Source organism: Eurosta solidaginis, chromosome 5 (genome assembly GCF_040869045.1).
Source record: "Eurosta solidaginis isolate ZX-2024a chromosome 5, ASM4086904v1, whole genome shotgun sequence".
NCBI lineage: Eukaryota > Metazoa > Arthropoda > Insecta > Diptera > Tephritidae > Eurosta > Eurosta solidaginis.
This window is the reverse complement of record NC_090323.1, coordinates 102,864,176-102,885,339: the sequence shown is the minus strand read 5'-3', so window position 1 is coordinate 102,885,339 and position 21,164 is coordinate 102,864,176. Positions and strand designations below refer to the sequence as shown.

General features: G+C 36.5%; 1 protein-coding gene and 1 long non-coding RNA gene across 8 annotated transcripts in view; both read left to right on the top strand.

Moving 5' to 3' along the window:
* The window catches only part of Prps (phosphoribosyl pyrophosphate synthetase), a 614,635-nt gene that overhangs the window by 372,895 nt on the left and 220,576 nt on the right, over nt 1-21,164 (top strand). The gene's annotated exons all lie outside the window — the stretch shown is intronic.
* Nucleotides 10,117-10,487, top strand: LOC137233512 (uncharacterized). Its single transcript, XR_010947499.1, has 2 exons — nt 10,117-10,235; nt 10,297-10,487. It is a non-coding gene; the product is annotated as an uncharacterized lncRNA (long non-coding RNA).

The window sequence follows — 21,164 nt, the reverse complement described above, 5'->3', positions numbered from 1 at the left end:
CAATATAAAAAACTCGTACGATCTAAAAGATAGGCTCAATAATATAAATATAAATGATGATGAAATACTAGTTTCATTTGACGTGGTCTCGTTATTCACAAATATATCGACATACCTAGCTACAAAAATAATAATGAACAAATTTGGTTCAATACAAGAAAAACTTAATATTTCGCGGAACACATTTCATAAGATCTTAGATTTCTGTTTAAAAGAAAATAATTATTTCATGTATGAGGGAAAAATATTTACACAAACATACCGTATGCCAATGGGAAACCCCATTTCGCCAACAATTGCGGATATTATCATGGACGATCTTCTAGAATATACAACGTGAGAGCTGAAAAATGTACTCTATATAGACATCAAATTTATTGTGAAATATGTAGATGACATTTTCGCAATCGTACGACGAACAGATGTTGATATCATTCTTAAAACACTAAACGAATATCACAATAAATTAAAATTCACGGCAGAAAAGGAAGAAAATCTTAGCATCCCGTTCCTGGATGTAAAAGTACACAGGGAGGCCAACAAAATAATTGTAAACTGGTACTCCAAACCAATCTCATCGGGTCGTATAATTAATTTTCTGTCTGCTCACCCCCTTAAGTACAAAATAAATACCTCGAGAAATTTAGTACAAAAGATACTCACCATTAGCCATCATAAGTTCAAAGAAGCTAACATACAGAAAATACATAAAATACTAAAAAGCAATAATTTTCCGAGTCAACTTATAAACAACTTAATAGAGGACACCCTAATGTCAATAAACAATAAACATATAAAACAAACCACAACAAACACAGACACAGATAACAATAAATTATTCAGTGTTACATATATACCAAAATTAACAGAGAAATTCAATCGCGGCTTAGACAACAAAAAACACAAAATAACTCTCGCATATAAACCAAATTGCACTTTGTCTTCGGTTTTCACAAAAACAAAAAGCCCGTTAGAGCTGCAAAACAAAACAATGTAGTATATGAAATAAAATGTAATGGTAAAGATAACGAACAATGCAACAAAGTTTATATTGGAACAACAAAACGAGCCCTTGGAGTGCGACTGTCAGAACATGAAGCAGACATAAGGAAGAAGAAAGATAATACCCCGCTATCACAACATATATTAAATAGTGGACACGAAGCAGATATAAAAAACACCAAAATATTAGATATTGAGAAGAGAGGAAGAATAAGATACACCATGGAAAGCCTTCGTATATTGGAAAAAAGAGAACAAACTGTCAACATAAAGGAAGACACCAAAGACATTGCTGCAATCTATCTTTTGTGTTTACAAAACACAAAATACAAATTAGTATGACAAGTGTACCGAAACCTGCTGGTACTGACATATATATATACATATGTATATTTAATTTTTATAGAAATTTGTTACGTCAATTTATGTGAGTGTTTTTTTACATTTTTGAATTTTCCTGTGTACAGGGTTGTTAATTTTATACAAAAAATTTTTCCGTTTCTTTGCATAAATAACAAGTAAGGAAGGTTAAGTTCGGGTGTAACCGAACATTACATACTCAGTTGAGAGCTATGGTGACAACATAAGGGAAAATAACCATGTAGGAAAATGAACCGAGGGAAACCCTGGAATGTGTTTGTATGACATGCGTATCAAATGAAAGGCATTAAAGAGTATTTTATGAGGGAGTGGGCCATAGTTCTATAGGTGGACGCCATTTAGGGATATAGCCATAAAGGTGGATCAGGGTTGACTCTAGAATTTGTTTGTACGATATGGGTATCAAATGAAAGGTGTTAATGAGTATTTTAAAAGGGAGTAATCCTTAGTTCCATAGGTGGACGCCGTTTCGAGATATCGCCATAAAGGTGGACCAGGGGTGACCCTAGAATTTGTTTGTACAATATGGGCATCAAACGAATGGTGTTAATGAGTATTTTAAAAGGGAGTGGGCCTTAGTTCTATAGGTGGATGCCGTTTCGAAATATCGCCATAAAAGTGGACCAGGGGTGACTCTAGAATGTGTTTGTACGATATGGGTATCAAATTAAAGGTATTAATGAGGGTTTTAAAAGCGAGTGATGGTTGTTGTATAGGTGGTCGCCTTTTCGAGATATCGCCATAAAGGTGGACCAGGGGTGACTTTAGAATGCGTTTGTACGATATGGGTATCAAATGAAAGGTGTTAATGAGTATTTTAAAAGGGAGTAATCCTTAGTTCCATAGGTGGACGCCGTTTCGAGATATCGCCATAGAGGTGGACCAGGGGTGACCCTAGAATTTGTTTGTACAATATGGGTATCACAAGAAAGGTGTTAATGAGTATTTTAAAAGGGAGTAATCCTTAGTTCCATAGGTGGACGCCGTTTCGAGATATCGCCATAAAGGTGGGCCAGGGGTGACTCTAGAATTCTTTTGTGCAATATGGGTATCAAAAGAAAGGTGTTAATAAGTATTTTAACAGGGAGTAATCCTTAGTTCCATAGGTGGACGCCGTTTCGAGATATCGCCATAAAGGTGGACCAGGGGTGACCCTAGAATTTGTTTGTACAATATGGGTATCAAAAGAAAGGTGTTAATGAGTATTTTAAAAGGGAGTAATCCTTAGTTCCATAGGTGGACGCCGTTTCGAGATATCGCCATAAAGGTGGACCAGAAGTGACCCTAGAATATGTTTGTACAATATGGGCATCAAACGAAAGGTGTTAATGAGCATTTTAAAAGGGAGTGGGCCTTAGTTCTATAGGTGGACGCCGTTTCGAAATATCGCCACAAAGGTGGACCAGGGGTGACTCTAGAATGTGTTTGTACGATATGGGTATCATATTAAAGGTATTAAGGAGGGTTTTAAAAGGGAGTGGTGGTAGTTGTATAGGTGGTCGCCTTTTCGAGATATCGCCATAAAGGTGGACCAGGGGTGACTCTAGAATGCGTTTGTACGATATGGGTATCAAATGAAAGGTGTTAATGAGTATTTTAAAAGGGAGTAATCCTTAGTTCCACAGGTAGACGCCGTTTCGAGATATCGCCACAAAGGTGGACCAGGTGTGACCCTAGAATTTGTTTGTACAATATTGGTATCAAAAGAAAGGTGTTAATGAGTATTTTAAAAGGGAGTGATGCTTAGTTCCACAGGTGGACGCCGTTTCGAGATATCGCCATAAAGGTTGACCAGGTGTGACCCTAGAATGCGTTTGTACAATATGGGTATCAAACGAAAGATGTTAATGAGTATTTTAAATGGGAGTAATCCTTAGTTCCATAGGTGGACGCCGTTTCGAGATATCGCCATAAAGGTGGACCAGGGGTGACCCTAGAATTTGTTTGTACAATATGGGTATCAAAAGAAAGGTGTTAATGAGTATTTTAAAAGGGAGTGATGCTTAGTTCCAGAGGTGGACACCGTTTCGAGATATCGCCATAAAGGTGGACCAGGTGTGACCCTAGAATTTGTTTGTTCGATATGGGTATCAAATTAAAGGTATTAATGAGGGTTTTAAAAGGGAGAGGTGGTAGTTGTATAGGTGGTCGCCTTTTCGAGATATCGCCATAAAGGTGGACCAGGGGTGACTCTAGAATGCGTTTGTACGATATGGGTATCAAATGAAAGGTGTTAATGAGTATTTTAAAAGGGAGTTATCCTTAATTCCATAGGTGGACGCAGTTTCAAGATATCGCCATAAAGGTGGACCAGGGGTGACCCTAGAATTTGTTTGTACAATATGGGTATCAAAAGAAAGGTGTTAATGAGTATTTTAAAAGGGAGTGATGCTTAGTTCCATAGGTGGACGCCGTTTTGAGATACCGCCATAAAGGTGGACCAGGGGTGACCCTAGAATTTGTTTGTACAATATGGGTATCAAAAGAAAGGTGTTAATGAGTATTTTAAAAGCGAGTAATCCTTAGATCCATAGGTGGGCGCCGTTTCGAGATATCGCCATAAAGGTGGACCAGGGGTGACCCTAGAATTTGTTTGTACAATATGGGTATCAAAAGAAAGGTGTTAATGAGTATTTTAAAAGGGAGTGGGCCTTAGTTCTATAGGTGGACGCCGTTTCGAAATATCGCCATAAAGGTGGACCAGGGTGACTCTAGAATGTGTTTGTACGATATGGGTATCAAATTAAAGGTATTAATGAGAGTTTTTAAAGGGAGTGGTGGTAGTTGTATATGTGAAGGCGTTTTCCAGATCGCGACCAAAATGTGGACCAGGGTGACACAGAACATCATCTGTTGGATACCGCTAATTTATTTATATATGTAATACCTGCCAAGATTTTAAGGGTTTTTTATTTCGCCCTGCGGAACTTTTTCATTTTCTTCTACTTAATATGGTAGGTGTCACAACCATTTTATACAGTTTTTTCTAAAGTTATATTTCATGTCAATAAACCAATCCAATTACCTCACCATGTTTCATCCCTTTTTTCGTATTTGGTATAGAATTATGGCATTTTTTTCATTTTTCGTAATTTTCGATATCGAAAAAGTGGGCGTGGTCATTGTCGGATTTCGTTCATTTTTCATACCAAAATAAAGTGAGTTCAAGTAAGTACGTGAACTAAGTTCATTAAAGATATGTCGATTTTTGCTCAAGTTATCGTGTTAACGGCCATGCGGAAGGACAGACGAACGACTGTGTATAAAAACTGGGCGTGGCATAAATCGATTTCGCCCGTTTTCACAGAAAACAGTTAACATCATAAAATCTATGCCCCTACCAAATTTCAAAAGGATTGGTTAATTTTTGTTCGACTTATGGCGTTAAAAGTATCCTAGACAAATTAAATGAAAAAGGGCGGAGCCACGCCCATTTTGAAATTTTCTTTTATTTTTGTATTTTGTTGCACCATGTCATTACTGGAGTTGAATGTTGACATAATTTACTTATATACTGTAAAGATATTAAATTTTTTGTTAAAATTTTACTTTAAAAAAAAATTTTTTTTAAAAGTGGGCGTGGTCCTTCTCCGATTTTGCTAATTTTTATTAGGCGTACATATAGTAATAGGAGTAACGTCCCTGCCAAATTTCATCATGATATCTTCAACGACTGACAAATTACAGCTTGCAAAAATTATAAATTACCTTCTTTTCAAAGTGGGCGGTGCCACGCCCATTGTCCAAAATTTTACTAATTTTCTATTCTGCGTCATAAATTCAACTCATCTACCAAGTTTCGTCGCTTTATCTGTCTTTGGTAATGAATTATCGCACTTTTTCGGTTTTACGAAATTTTCGATATCGAACAAGTAAGGAAGGTTAAGTTCGGGTGTAACCGAACATTACATACTCAGTTGAGAGCTATGGTGACAACATAAGGGAAAATAACCATGTAGGAAAATGAACCGAGGGAAACCCTGGAATGTGTTTGTATGACATGTGTATCAAATGAAAGGCATTAAAGGGTATTTTATGAGGGAGTGGGCCATAGTTCTATAGGTGGACGCCATTTAGGGATATAGCCATAAAAGTGGATCAGGGTTGACTCTAGAATGCGTTTGTACGTTATGGGTATCAAATGAAAGGTGTTAATGAGTATTTTAAAAGGGAGTGGGCCTTAGTTCTATAGGTGGATGCCGTTTCGAAATATCGCCATAAAGGTGGGCCAGTGGTGACTCTAGAATGTGTTTGTACGATATGGGTATCAAATTAAAGGTATTAATGAGGGTTTTAAAAGGGAGTGGTGGTTGTTGTATAGGTGGTCGCCTTTTCGAGATATCGCCATAAAGGTGGGCCAGGGGTGACTCTAGAATGCGTTTGTACGATATGGGTATCAAATGAAAGGTGTTAATGAGTATTTTAAAAGGGAGTAATCCTTAGTTCCATAGGTGGACGCCGTTTCGAGATATCGCCTTAAAGGTGGACCAGGGGTGACCCTAGAATTTCTTTGTACAATATGGGTATCAAAAGAAAGGTGTTAATGAGTATTTTAAAAGTGAGTAATCCTTAGTTCCATAGGTGGACGCCGTTTCGAGATATCGCCATAAAGGTGGACCAGGGGTGACCCTAGAATTTGTTTGTACAATATGGGCATCAAACGAAAGGTGTTAATGAGTATTTTAAAAGGGAGTGGACCTTAGTTCTATAGGTGGACGCCGTTTCGAGATATCGCCATAAAGGTGGACCAGGGGTGACTCTAGAATGTGTTTGTACGATATGGATATCAAATTAAAGGTATTAATGAAGGTTTTAAAAGGGAGTGGTGGTTGTTGTATAGGTGGTCGCATTTTCGAGATATCGCCATAAAGGTGGACCAGGGGTGACCCTAGAATTTGTTTGTATAATATGGGTATCAAAAGAAAGGTGTTAATGAGTATTTTAAAAGGGAGTAATCCTTAGTTCCATAGGTGGACGCCGTTTCGAGATATCGCCATAAAGGTGGAGCAGGGGTGGCCCTAGAATTTGTTTTGTAGAATATGAGTATCAAAATAAAGGTGTTAATGAGTATTTTAAAAGGGAGTAGTCCATAGTTCCATAGGTGGACGCCGTTTCGAGATATCGCCATAAAGGTGGGCCAGGGGTGACTCTAGAATTCGTTTGTGCAATATGGGTATCAAACGAAAGAAGTTAATGAGTATTTTAAAAGGGGTGGGCCTTAGTTCTATAGGTGGACGCCTTTTCGAGGTATCGCAATAAAGGTAGACCAGGGGTGACTCTAGACTTTGTTTGTACGATATGGGTATCAAATGAAAGGTGCTAATGAGTATTTTTAAAAGGGAGTGGGCCTTCGTTCTATAGGTGTTCGCCTTTTCGAGATATCGCCATAAAGGTGGACCAGGGGTGACTTTAGAATATGATTGTACGATATGGGTATCAAATGAAAGGTGTTAATGAGTATTTTAAAAGGGCGTGGGGCTTAGTTCTATAGGTGGCCGCCTTTTCGAGATATCGCCATAAAGGTGGACCAGGGGTGACTCTAGAATGAGTTTGTACGATATGGGTATCAAATTAAAGGTATTAATGAGAGTTTTAAAAGGGAGTGGTGTGAAGGCGTTTTCCAGAAATCGACCAAAATGTGGACCAGGGTGACCCAGAACATCATCTGCTGGATACCGCTAATTTATTTATAGATTATATAGATTTTAAGGGTTTTTTATTTCGCCCTGCAGAACTTTTTCATTTTCTTCTACTTAATATGGTAGGTGTTACAACCATTTTATAAAGTTTTTTCTAAAGTTATATTTCGCGTCAATAAAACTATCCAATTACCTTACCATGTTTCATCCCTTTTTTCGTATTTGGTATAAAATTATGGAATTTTTTCATTTTTCGTAATTTTCGTTATCGAAAAAGTGGGCGGGGTCATAGTCGGATTTCGTTCGTTTTTCATACCAAGATAAAGTGAGTTCAAGTAAGCACGTGAACTAAGTTCATTAAAGATATGTCGATTTTTGCTCAAGTTATCGTGTTAATGGCCATGCGGAAGGACAGGCGGACGACTGTGTACAAAAACTTGGCGTGGCATCAACCGATTTCGCCCATTTTCACAGAAAACAGTTAACGTCATAAAATCTATGCCCCTACCAAATTTCAAAAGGATTGGCTAATTTTTGTTCGACTTATGGCGTTAAAACTATCCTAGACAAATTAAATGAAAAAGGGCGGAGCCACGCCCATTTTGAAAATTTCTTTTATTTTTGTATTTTGTTGCACCATATCATTACTGGAGTTGAATGTTGACATAATTTACTTATATACTGTAAAGATGTTAAATTTTTTGTTAAAATTTGACTTTCAAAAAAATTTTTTTTAAAAGTGGGCGTGGTCCTTCTCCGATTTTGCTAATTTTTATTAAGCGTACATACAGTAATAGGTGTAACGTTCCTGCCAAATTACAGCTTGCAGAACTTCTAAATTACCTTCTTTTAAAAGTGGGCGGTGCCACGCCCATTGTCCAAAATTTTACTAATTTTCTATTCTGCGTCATAAGTTCAACTCATTTACCAAGTTTCGTCGCTTTAGCTGTCTTTTGTAATGAATTATCGCACTTTTTCGGTTTTTCGAAATTTTCAATATCGAAAAAGTGGGCGTGGTTATAGTCCGATATCGTTCATTTTAAATAGCGATCTGAGATGAGTGCTCAGGAACCTACATACCAAATTTCATCAAGATACCTCAAAATTTACTCAAGTTATCGTGTTAACGGACGGACGGACGGACGGACATGGCTCAATCAAATTTTTTTTCGATCCTGATTATTTTGATATATGGAAGTCTATATCTATCTCTATTCCTTTATATATGTACAACCAACCGTTATCCAATCAAACTTAATATACTCTGTGAGCTCTGCTCAACTGAGTATAAAAAGTGGGCGTGGTTATAGTCCGATATCGTTCATTTTAAATAGCGATCTGAGATGAGTGCTCAGGAACCTACGTACCAAATTTCATCAAGTTACCTCAAAATTTACTCAAGTTATCGTGTTAACGGACGGACGGACGGACATAGCTCAATCAAATTTTTTTTCGATCCTGATTATTTTGATATATGGAAGTCTATATCTATCTCGATTCCTTTATATATGTACAACCAACCGTTATCCAATCAAACTTAATATACTCTGTGGGCTCTGCTCAACTGAGTATAAAAAAAGATAAGCCACAGAAGAAGCTAAGAACCGTTAGCGAAACGTCGGGCATCAAGTCAAAAATTTTCAAAAACCTGGTTTTTTTAATTTCACTACATGGATCCATAATAACCTACATACAAAAAAGTCCTCTAAGAAACGCTTTAATATTATCATCCTGCGAAAAATTTGACTTAAAAAAATCAGCAAATAAGTTGGCTGCCTCACTTAGAGATCGCGCAGGCTGATCATCAAGGAAAACTCCAGAGGGTACACTGGAGTCACCTTTTTATACCATTCATGAACATGAAATGGTATATTAACTTTGGTCCGATGTTTGTAACGTTGAGAAATATAGAAGATAGACTCACCATTAAGTATACCGAATTGATCAGGGCGAAGAACTGAGTTGATATAGCCATATCCGTCTGTCTGTTTGAAAGCAAACTAGTCCCTCAAAATTTGAGATATCTCAATGAAATTTGGCACAAGGATGTATTTTTGTATTATATTAGACATTTGTCGGATCCGGTAGCATCGGACCACTATAGCATGTATTCCCCATACAACCGATCGTTCAGATAGAAAGATTTTTGGCCATTTCTCCCTTAATTTAGAAAGTATAAACGTGAAACTCGGTGATATATATTTTAATATATCATAGAAGATTTTCTGAAAAAATCACTTTGACCGGAGCTATATATAGTATATATCTCATACAACTGACCGTTCAGATAGAAAGATTTTTGGCAATTTCTCCCTTAATTTCCTATATAAAAGTGTTAAACTTGGTGATATTTATTCTAATATATCATAGAAGATTTCATGAAAAAATCATTTCGATCGGAGTTATATATAATATATATCCCATACAACCGATCGTTGAGATAGAAAGATTTTTAGCCATTTCTCCCTTAATTTCCAATATAAAAAGGTTAAACTTGGGGATATTTATTCTAATATACCATAGAAGATTTCCTGAAAAAATCACTTTTATCGGAGCTTTATGTATATAGTATATACCTATCCCATACAACCGATCGTTCAGATAGAAAGATTTTTGGCCATTTCTCCCTTAGTTTCCAATATAAAAACGTGAAACTTGGTGATATATATTCTAATATATCATAGAAGATTTCCTGTAAAAATCATTTCGATCGGAGCTATATATAATATATATCCCATACAACAGATCGTTCAGATAAGGGGTTTTTTTCAAAATTTTTATATTTATCTTAAAATCGTTTAGGTATGCACATCTGGTCACTATATATTTCTTATCTCATACAGCGCATTATTTGGAGATTACGAATGGGATAAGATTATTGGTCAGCCCTATTCATGAAAGGTATGAAGTCTTCGGCCAGCCGAAGACAGTCCCGTCCTTACTTTATATAGTTCCAAAAACTCAATATTATGTATATAGTTACTGTACATAAACTTATCTAAATGATTAATATCTTTAAATAGTGCTTGTACTTAGTAAAGAATATATGATTCTTTGAACGTGAAGTTGCGCAAGTATTTATTTTTTATGTTCTTCAGTTTTTTTAATTCTTTCGAATACCACGGAAGTTTATACCGCCTCTTTCGCTTTACCAGAATTTTATCCAAACAGTGACTAAATAGAATGGATTTGAACATGGAGAAGCAGTTAGAGGTATAAAGTTCCTCCAGTAATTCGTCCCAGTTTATTTACATTAAAAAATCGTTAAATCTAGGAAAATCGCACGAATTGAAATTGAACGCTAGCTGAAGTATCCCACGCATAATAATGAAAACTACAAGTAATGACCAGGGGTAGGTGAAGCCTATCCTCGGGAATAGCTGCATTAGAGCATTCACTGACTTCACAATTAATGTTGTCACTTATAAATGCTAGATCCAATAATATATTTAGAGTATTAACACGTTTACTAGTTTGCTTTAAATTAAGACTCAATAAATTACACTGGTCAGCAGTGATTTTGGTGCAGATCTACGTGTAACCAAATTTGGTAGTACTCGGTACAAACTGTATACCCACTTTTTTAATACTACGTACAGTTTTCTAGATAGGGTCAAGAACCTCTTTTTAAGAGGTTAAGGCATGTATGGCCCCATAACTTTGTTTGTTTTTATTTTATCACATATCGTTGATATCGTTGAAAAGAGTACATTTCGCCGCTTCTACCAGTATACAAGTTGTTAATATATCTTCATAAACGTCAGAGAAATTTGCAAAAATAATGTGAAAAATAAAATTTTTTGTTAAATTTTTTCATTTTTAATCACGGTTTTCTCGAATAATTTGTCAACCAGTGCATATGTGAATTACTTTAAAACAATCTCCTATTAATTGTGTTTTCAAAGACATATAACTTTTTTATGTCCGCGTAGATCTTCCTAATATATTCTATTTTAGTAAATTTTTACTGTGAAAAAAAAAAGTTTTTTGTTATTTATTTTATTATTAACTTTTTATTTACATAAAAACTTTCGTTTAAATGATTTTCGTGAATGAGGTATGGCAAGACAATCACGTTGCATTCCCCAGCAGTAGTCAGCCATCATATGCTGATCCCATCGGCCTTGGTATCTCTCTTCCATAGTTTTTAGGTCCTGGTGAAACCGTTTGCCTTGTTCTTCGCTATAGGAACCAAAATTCTCCGCAAACAGGTCAAGGTGGCTGTGGAGATAATGGACTTTTAGGGACATGTTACATCCTAAGTTTTTGTAATTTTCTAGCATGTTAACAATATAAGAGTAGTTACTTGACTTCTGATTTCCCAGAAAGTTCTTAGTAACTTCAACAAACAAATTCCACGGAAGCAGTTCCAAACTGGTCATTAAATCTGAAAAATCAGTACCTTTTATCAACATTCTTATCTGTGGGCCATCAAAATTACCCCCTTTTATTTTTTCTATGCTTACCCTAGGAAATTTTCTCGTTATGTAAAGAAAACATTGTCCATTTTTATCTAACGCCTTCACAAATTGTTTCATTAGACCCAGTTTAATGTGTAAGGGTGGCAAAATAATTGAATCTCTTGTAACTAAAGGTGGGTTTATCACATTCTGCTTTCCCATTTCCAACATCTCACGTACAGGCTAGTCCCTTTCTGCCCAGTGTTGGTGCTTGGCACGACTATCCCACAGGCGATAAAAACATGGGTGTTTGGTGTATCCACTTTGTTGTCCTAACAAAAAGTTAACCATCGTTAGATCTACACAAATACTCGAATTATGTTCGTTATACTTGATTTTGTCTAAAACAAGTGCAATATTTTGATATTATTCCTTTAATTTAGTTGAATGAGCAATGGGAATTGAACCATATTGGTTGCCATTGCGTAAAAGAAAACATTTAAGGCTTCGTTTAGAGCTGTCTATGAAGAGACGCCATTCATTTGGGTGGTGTTCTGAAAGACCCATTTTGAGAAGGAGGCCTTGCACATCTGAACAAAAAACTATATCATTTTCCGAATTGAAAAACGGCAGCAAGTCTTGCTCTCTTGTACGGTAGAGAGCCACTTTCGTACCTGTAGCCAACAAGTTTATTTCTTTTAATCTAGAAGCCAACACTTCTGCAGATTCCTTAGATAATTCAAGATCCCTTATTAGATCGTTTAATTCTACTTGGGTAAAAGTTGTTGGCTCAGTAGATGCTATTTCTTCGATATCACTATCGCTAGACACTTCCCTATTCGATTATTCACGGGTAGAATAAAATGTTGGAACAGGTGCTTCCTCTGAATGTGGTAAAGGTCTCTTAGCGGATTGAACGTTTGGATATATCATTTTTTTAACATTAACACCACGCAAATCGACACAGCAGAAGTAACAGTCATCGAAGTGATTTGTTTGTTCTCTCCATTGCAAAGGCACCCCGAATATCATATGGCTTCTTTTACCATTGACCCACTGTCTCAAGTGCTCACAGCACATTTTTCAAACTATTCGAGGTATCCACGGCTTGTTTTTGTCTACAACTTGCAATTCAAGGTACAAAAAATAAGCACTTGTTATAAAATCTGTTATACTTTTCCTAAATTTTTGGACTGTGTATTCCCCACAAATGTAGCAAAACACATTTGGGTCATTGACACAACTACCTCGTGATGAAGACATGATATTGAAATTTTTTTATTTGTTTATAGAAAGGCACTAACACTTGAAACCGCGCTCCCGAATGTACTAATTACAGAAAATTTAAAAAATTAAGGGGAAGGAAAAAATTTTTATAAAATATATATTTTTTTTTACAGTAGAAATGTACTAAAGTAGAAAATCCCAGGAAGATCTACGCGGATATAAAAAAGTTAAATGTTTTTGAAAACAGAATTAATAGGAGATTGTTGTAGAATAATTTACATATGATTAAAAATGAAAAAATTTAACAAAAAATTGAATTTTTCACATTATTTTTGCAATTTCTCTGATGTTTGTGAAGACATATTAACAACTTGTATACTGATAGAAGCGGCGAAATGTACTCTTTTCAACGACATCAATAAACAGAAACAAAGTTATGGGGCCACACATGACTTAACCTCTTAAAAAGGGGTTCTTGATCCTATCTAGAAAACTGTACGTAGCATTTATCAGGGTACCGAGTACTACCAAATTTGGTTACAAGCAGAGCTGCACCAAACCAAAACTCTTATTTTGTTGACCTGTGTTATCAATGAAATACAGTTCGTGATTCGAAGAAAGATTATTAGGCGTGAGACCATAACTGAAAACATTTGTTAACCTGTGTATATTACAAAGGTTGAAGTCACCAAGCGCGCAGAGGTCGTCATCATTTACGTTTCATAAAACAAGAGAGATTTTGCTATCAGCATGTGCTTTGTATACATCAAATGCGCTGCCTGGTGGAACATATGAGGCAAGCAGATATAGGGAGCCTTGTGCCCCATAACCATAACCATTTATACACACGCAGCTTTGGTCCGAGTCGTCGTTGTTGAGCGGAAATAAAAATGAACGCAGCTGGCGCTTGACAGCAATTAAACCACCACCATTTTTCCCAGCACCCCGATCCTTGCGATAGACATTGAAAAGATTTCAGTCAAAGAACAATTTTTCATTGAGCCATGTCTCGATGAAGACAAAGATATCGTAATTTGCGCACTAAAATTATACAAAAGATCAGACTCGGTTCTCATGCCAGATACATTGTGAAAATATATCTTTAAGTCGTTATTGCTGTTATTAGTGGGAAGATTTCTCCATACTGTGTGCGAGGTGGCTTTTTGTCAGCCTTCCGAAAAAACTGAAAAGGCTTCACCGTAACATTAGTCGGGCAAATTTCGCAGCTCAGCAATTTGTCAAATGATGACTCAGGAACTCCCAACTTGAAGCTAACTCTATTCAGATTTGCCAATGCAACATCTTTTTTATTAGCATCGTACAACTTAACGTGGTTTTATTTAATTTAGATTGCCTAGCCACGTATTCAATTATATTATCTCCAGTTACAGATGGCGAAAAAGACGATATATGTAGCCATTTGTAACGATCAGCAACCACCAGATCGCTCGATGCGTTAGATCCTCTAATAAGAATTTGAGAATCACTATTTTTCATTTTGGTTCTAGTTTTAGACACATTTGCCCCCTGTTTATCATCATTAATAGGCGCATTAATGGAGGAAGAAGAATCCGATATATCCGTTATTGGCACGGCCGTAATTATGAATGCATACGTATTGCGAGTATTATTGGAAGTTGAAATAATATTGTGAGGCGTCGATGTCACAGCATTGGACACCGTTGTATTAGTAGTGCAAGCAGCAGCAGCACTAATATTTGAGATAGCACTAACCGATACTACAGTTGATTGAGGATTCAAAGGCACTGACGTCACAACACTAGGCTTCGACGTTTTAGTAAGGCAAGCAGCAGAACTAACTAGCCGATAGTACGGATGGTTGGGCATTCACTGGCACTGACGTCACAACATTATGATTTATTGTATCCGCATGCGCTGACGTCACAACACTAGGCGTCGCGATTTTAATGGTACAAGCAGCAGGATCAACAGCAACAGGTGATTAAGCATTCTCATCTCGTCAGTGACGTCAAAAAGTTCGTTGTGTTAGTATTATTTAATTTGTTAGTACTCTCATTAGTTGTTGGTGGCGGATGAGGTGGCAGATGAGAGATATTACCATTCCACACATCGGCATTATTAATAACTTGTTTAACTGCGACTTCAAAAGAGCCGCGTAGGCAATTGATTTCCGATGTGAGGGAAGCAAATGTATTGTCTTTTTCTTTTTTTTTATACTCAGTTGAGCAGAGCTCACAGGTATAAAGGAATCGAGATAGATATAGACTTCCATATATCAAAATCATCAGGATCGAAAAAAAATTTGATTGAGCCATGTCCGTCCGTCCGTCCGTCCGTCTGTCCGTTAATACGATAACTTGAGTAAATTTTGAGGTATCTTGATGAAATTTGGTATGTAGGTTCCTGAGTACTCATCTCAGATCGCTATTTAAAATGAACAATATCGGACTATAACCACGCCCACTTTTTCGATATCGAAAATTACGAAAAACCGAAAAAGTGCGATAATTCATTACCAAAGACGGATAAAGCGATAAACTTGGTAGGTGAGTTGAACTGATGACGCAGAATAGAAAATTAGTAAAATTTTGGACAATGGGCGTGGCGCCGCCCACTTTTAAAAGAAGGTAATTTAAAAGTTTTGCAAGCTGTAATTTGGCAGTCGTTGAAGATATCATGATGAAATTTGGCAGGAACGTTACTCCTATTACTATATGTATGCTTAATAAAAATTAGCCAAATCGGAGAACGAGCACGCCCACTTTAAAAAAAAAATTTTTTTGTAAAGTCAAATTTTAACAAAAAATTTAATATCTTTACAGTAGATAAGTAAATTATGTCAAAATTCAACTCCAGTATTGATATGGTGCAACAAAATGCAAAAATAAAATAAAATTTCAAAATGGGCGTGGCTCCGCCCTTTTTCATTTAATTTGTCTAGGATACTTTTAATGCCATAAGTCGAACAAAAATTTACCAATCCTTGTGAAATTTGGTAGGGGCTTAGATTCTGGGACAGTAACTTATTTCTGTGAAAAAGGGCGAAATCGGTTGAAGCCACGCCCAGTTTTTATACACAGTCGGCCATATGTCCTTCGGCTCGGCCGTTAACACGATAACTTGAGCAAAAATCGATTTATCTTTACTAAACTCAGTTCACGTACTTATCTGAACTCACTATTTATTGGTATAAAAAATTGCTGAAATCCGACTATGACCACGCCCACTTTTTCGATATCGAAAATTACCAAAAATTAAAAAAAAAAATGCCATAATTCTATACCAAATACGAAAAAAGGGATGAAACATGGTATTTGGATTGGTTTATTGACGCAAAATATAACTTTAGAAAAAAACTTTGTAAAATGGGTGTGACACCTACCATATTAAGTAGACTGAAATGAAAAAGTTCTGCAGGGCGAAATAAAATACCCTTGAAATTTTAGCAGGAATACTGTTCGTGGTATTATATATATAAATAAATTAGCGGTATCCAACAGATGATGTTCTGGGTCACCCTGGTCCACATTTTCGTCGATATCTGGAAAACGCCTTCACATATACAACTACCACCACTCCCTTTTAAAAGCCTCATTAATACCTTTAATTTGATACCCATATCGTACAAACAAATTCCAGAGTAACCGTGGTCCACCTTTATGGGGATATCTCGAAAAGGCGTCCACCTATAGAACTAAGCCCCACGCCCTTTTAAAATACTCATTAACACCTTTCATTTGATACCCATATCGTACAAACATATTTTAGAGTCACCCCTGGTCCACCTTTACGGCGATATCTCGAAAAGGCGACCACCTATAGAACTAAGGCCCACTGCCTTTTAAAAAGACTCATTAACACCTTTCATTTGATACCCTTTTCGTACAAACAAAGTCTAGAGTCACCCCTGGTCCACCTTTATGGCGATATCTCGAAAAGGCGTCCAACTATAGAACTAAGGCCACTCCCTTTTAAAATACTCATTGTCACCTTTCGTTTGATACCCATATTGTACAAACGCATTCTAGAGTCACCCCTGGTCCACCTTTATGGCGATATCTCGAAATGGCGACCACCTATACAGCTACAACCACTCCCTTTTAAAACCCTCATTAATACCTTTAATTTCATACCCATATCGTACAAACACATTCTAGAATCACCCCTGGTCAACCTTAATGGCGATATCTCGAAAAGGCGTCCACCTATAGAACTAAACCCCACTCCCTTTTAAAACCATCATTAATACCTTTAATTTGATACCCATATCGTACAAACGCATTCTAGAGTCACCCCTGGTCCACCTTTATGGCGATATCTCGAAAAGGCGTCCACCTATAGAACTAAGGCCCACTATCTTTTAAAAAGACTCATTAACACCTTTGATTTGACACCCATATCGTACAAACAAAGTCTAGAGTCACCCCTGGTCCATCTTTATGGCGATATCTCGAAAAGGCGACCACCTATACAACTACCACCACTCCCGTTTAAAACATACATTAATACCTTTAATTTGATACCCATATCGTACAAACACATTCTAGAGTCACCCCTGGTCCACCTTTATGGCGATATCTCGAAAAGGCGTCCACCTATAGAACTAAGGCCCTCTCCCTTTTAAAATACTCATTAGCACCTTTTTTTGATACCCATATTGTACAAACGCATTTTAGAGTCACCCCTGGTCCACCTTTATGCCGATATCTCGAAAAGGCGACCACCTATACAACTACCATCACTCCCTCCTAAAACCCTCATTAATACTTTTAATTTGATACCCATATTGTACAAACACATTCTAGAGTCACCCCTGGTCCACCTTTATGGCGATATCTCGAAAAGGCGTCCACCTATAGAACTAAGACCTACGCCCTTTTAAAATACTCATTAACACCTTTCGTTTGATACCCATATTGTACAAACGCATTCTAGAGTCACCCCTGGTCCACCTTTATGCCGATATCTCGAAAAGGCGACCACCAATATAACTACCACCACTCCCTTTTAAAACCCTCATTAACGTAAAGGCACCGTTTACCGACCGGCCTCCTCTATCCGACCGTTTTAGTGTTTATTGGTTTAAACATATAAAAAATAGCTAAAAAGCCGTAAAACCAACCCCATTCGATTCGAGAAATCATCGTGCGTCAATTGTCAAAACTTGAGTTTCAAACGTTAACGGATACTCTGTCAGTTTAATAAAACCTACGCAGCAGTACAGTTCGCATCAAATTTGATGCGAAAAAAACATAAACCGGACAAAACAAGTAGTGAGATTTTTTTAAACTATTCAGCGGTAAGTTTGCCATTTATTTATTTTATACGATTTATTAGTGTTTTAACGTCTTTAAATTTTAATATGCAAGAAAAATTTGATTATCTTAATATATTAATCGGTCAATTAATTGTGGACGAAAAGAGGGGCTCTAAAAAATATTAACATTCCTAATACCGACCATTTGGTCGGTAACAGAAATTTTCAAGTTTGTAACTTAAACTAATTTTATATTTTTTATGTTATTTTGTGAGTGTTTAGTGCTTATTTACTTATTCTTTAAGATATTTTTTTATAATACACCGGTACCCGACCTATTAATACTTTAATGGATTTTTTGTAATTTACGTTAAAGTTTGCTCTATTTTTTCGCTTTATTTCCAATTCATTTCGAAAAACCAATCGGGTTTTAAAGTCCTTTACTTTAATTTTATTAGATATAATTGCATAATTACTATATTGGTGGCAGCATGGTGACATACCTACAAACAAAAAAAATTCCATGTACTTGTAAATTCGATGGACAAATGTCAAAATCGTACTGCGCCGGTAGTTGATGTATCAAATCAAATAAAAAAGGTTATAATCAGTTGTTCGATGCGGCCACCTTGTATCGTTCCGCCATGCAGACAATGACATTTACTTTGACAAATGACATTTTTAAGCACTGAACACACCAAAAACTAAGAACGCTGCCAAAAGAGTTGCATTGTGCTTTTGACTTCATTAGGCATTCGATTAGCTACTAATGAAGTAATTATAGATTCGAATTTTGTAGGGAAGATTGAGCTCAATAAGCGTCTTAATGTAGAAAACTGCCTTTATTATTCAATAAGCCGTCTGTGTGAAAACAGTATTAGGCTAGAAACAGAAATATGTTTGGAGGTAGCGGTAATTCTTAATATTTAGCAATATTTATCTTTGCAATCGTCGATTTCTAATTGCATCCGAACAAATAAAATTGTAGAACCTATGTAGTATAGGTCGTATGTATTTGTGCATGGCGGAACGATACAAACACATATAAACATAAATAAAAATTCCATGTACTTTGTTTTTGTAAATTCAATGGACAAATGTCAAAATCGTACTGCGGCGGAATCAAATAAAAAAGTTTATAATCAGCTGTCACCTTGTATCGTTCCGCCATGTATTTGTGTATGTATGTAGAAAGTTTGTAATTATTTTCTACATTGAAATCAAAGCACTTGCGCCAGCGATTAAAAAAAATTATGAGCAATTAAGTATATAACCGTTTTTAAACGGTTTTATTTAGCTTGACTTGACAGGCTGCACAGCCGTTGTGAACGAATTTTGTAATTAAAATTTAAGTAACTTCCCTAACTAAAAGCTTGAAACTTGGAATATAGTTCAGAACCCGATGACAATGCAATAATATGAAAAAAAACTCTGATAGGTGGCGCATGGATTGAAATATTTAAAAAAATCGTATTTGTGGTCTGATTTGGCTCATATTTGGAGCACATAATACATACATGAATAGAAAGCGACATATGAAAAAATCACCACCAGATGGCGCAAGGAACGAGATATTCAAAAGAATCGTATTTGTGGTCCGATTAGGCTCATATTTGGAACACATATTACATACATGAAGAGAAAGCGATAAATGAAAAAATCGCTACCAGGTGGCGCAAGGATCGAGATATTAAAAAAAATCGTATTTTTAGTCCGATTTGGCTCATATTTGGAACACATATTACATACAGAAATAGAAATCACTTCATGAAAAAAATCCCGCTATGTGTGGCAAGGATCGAGGTATTAAAAATACTCGTATTTGTGGTCCGATTTGGCTCACATTTGGAACAAATATTCCATACAGTCCGGTAGAAGTGCCATCTAAATATTTTGGAGTTCGAGGAGTGACAAGCATACGTGGTGCTGAGACGAGTAAAGTTTTTGGAAGGATTATGTATTTGAGAACTTAGATTGTAATAAATTGTCAGGAAAGAGCTTTTGTAATAATGTGTCCTTAATGAACTAAATAGAATGAGAAATAATAGGCAATTAAATAAAGACTAAAAAAATTATAAGTAATTATATAACCGTTTTTCAGAGTACTTCTAGTACTGCGAGCACATAGCTGTTTTCGATCATTTCTAAACCAAAAGAGTTATAAAATAAAATAATTTAAAAAACATTTTTAAACGGGTTTATTGAAACAATACTTGCATTAAGTAATAATAATACTAAAAGTATAAAATAATTAGTTAGGTCCTAGGTACTAATCATCACACTCCTCATCAATCTAGGGCGTTGAACAGACAATTAAATAAAAACGTTGGACGCGTCAAATTTCTATTAATATCATAAATAAGACCAACTGAACCTTAATAAGGTTATGGTACGCCTCACATTTTTAACACGCGCATAAGGTCAAGGGCCATAAGGTCAACGGCAATAAGGTCAATTGGCCTTATTACCACTTTGAATGGCCATTAGTTTGATTGAAACTTTGCACACGTATCAAGGCTCAATGACAATGCATTAATGTGATGGTGCGGTGATATAAAGTCAACGGCCATAAAGTCAGTTGGCCTTATTACCACTTTGAATGGCCATAAGTTTGATTGAAACTTTGCACACGTATCACAGCTCAAGGAAAATCCATTCATGTGATGGTGCGGTGACATAAGGCCAACGGCCATAAGGTCAATTGGCCTTATTACCACTTTCAATGGCCATAAGTTTGATTGAAACTTTGCACACGTATCAAGGCTCGATGACAATGCATTAATGTGATGGTGTGGTGACATAAGGTCAACGGCCATAAGGTCAATTGCCCTTATTACCACTTTGAATGTCCATAAGTTTGATTGAAACTTTGCACACGTATCAAGGCTCGATGACAATGCAATAATGTGATGGTGGGGTGACATAAGGTTAACGGACATAAGGTCAGTTGAACTTATGACCACCCCAAATGACCATAGATTTGAAACCTTCCACATAATGCGAAAAAAGCATTCCTTTATTAATGAATCTGAAGTGGAGCCGAGAGCCCCGGTAATGCAGAGCTCCGAACTCCGTTGCACCTTTTGAAGCATTTTAAGATAGGTACTTTTAGCTAGTGCAGGCCACCAGACCAAGGCACCATAAAGAAGAATCGGGCGCACAATGGCTGTGTGAATCCAGTAGGTCACCTTAGCGGAGAATCCCCAGGAGGTGCCAATTGCCCTCTTGCAGGTGAACAGCTCTGCTGCTGCCTTCTTGGATCGCTCCACTATATGG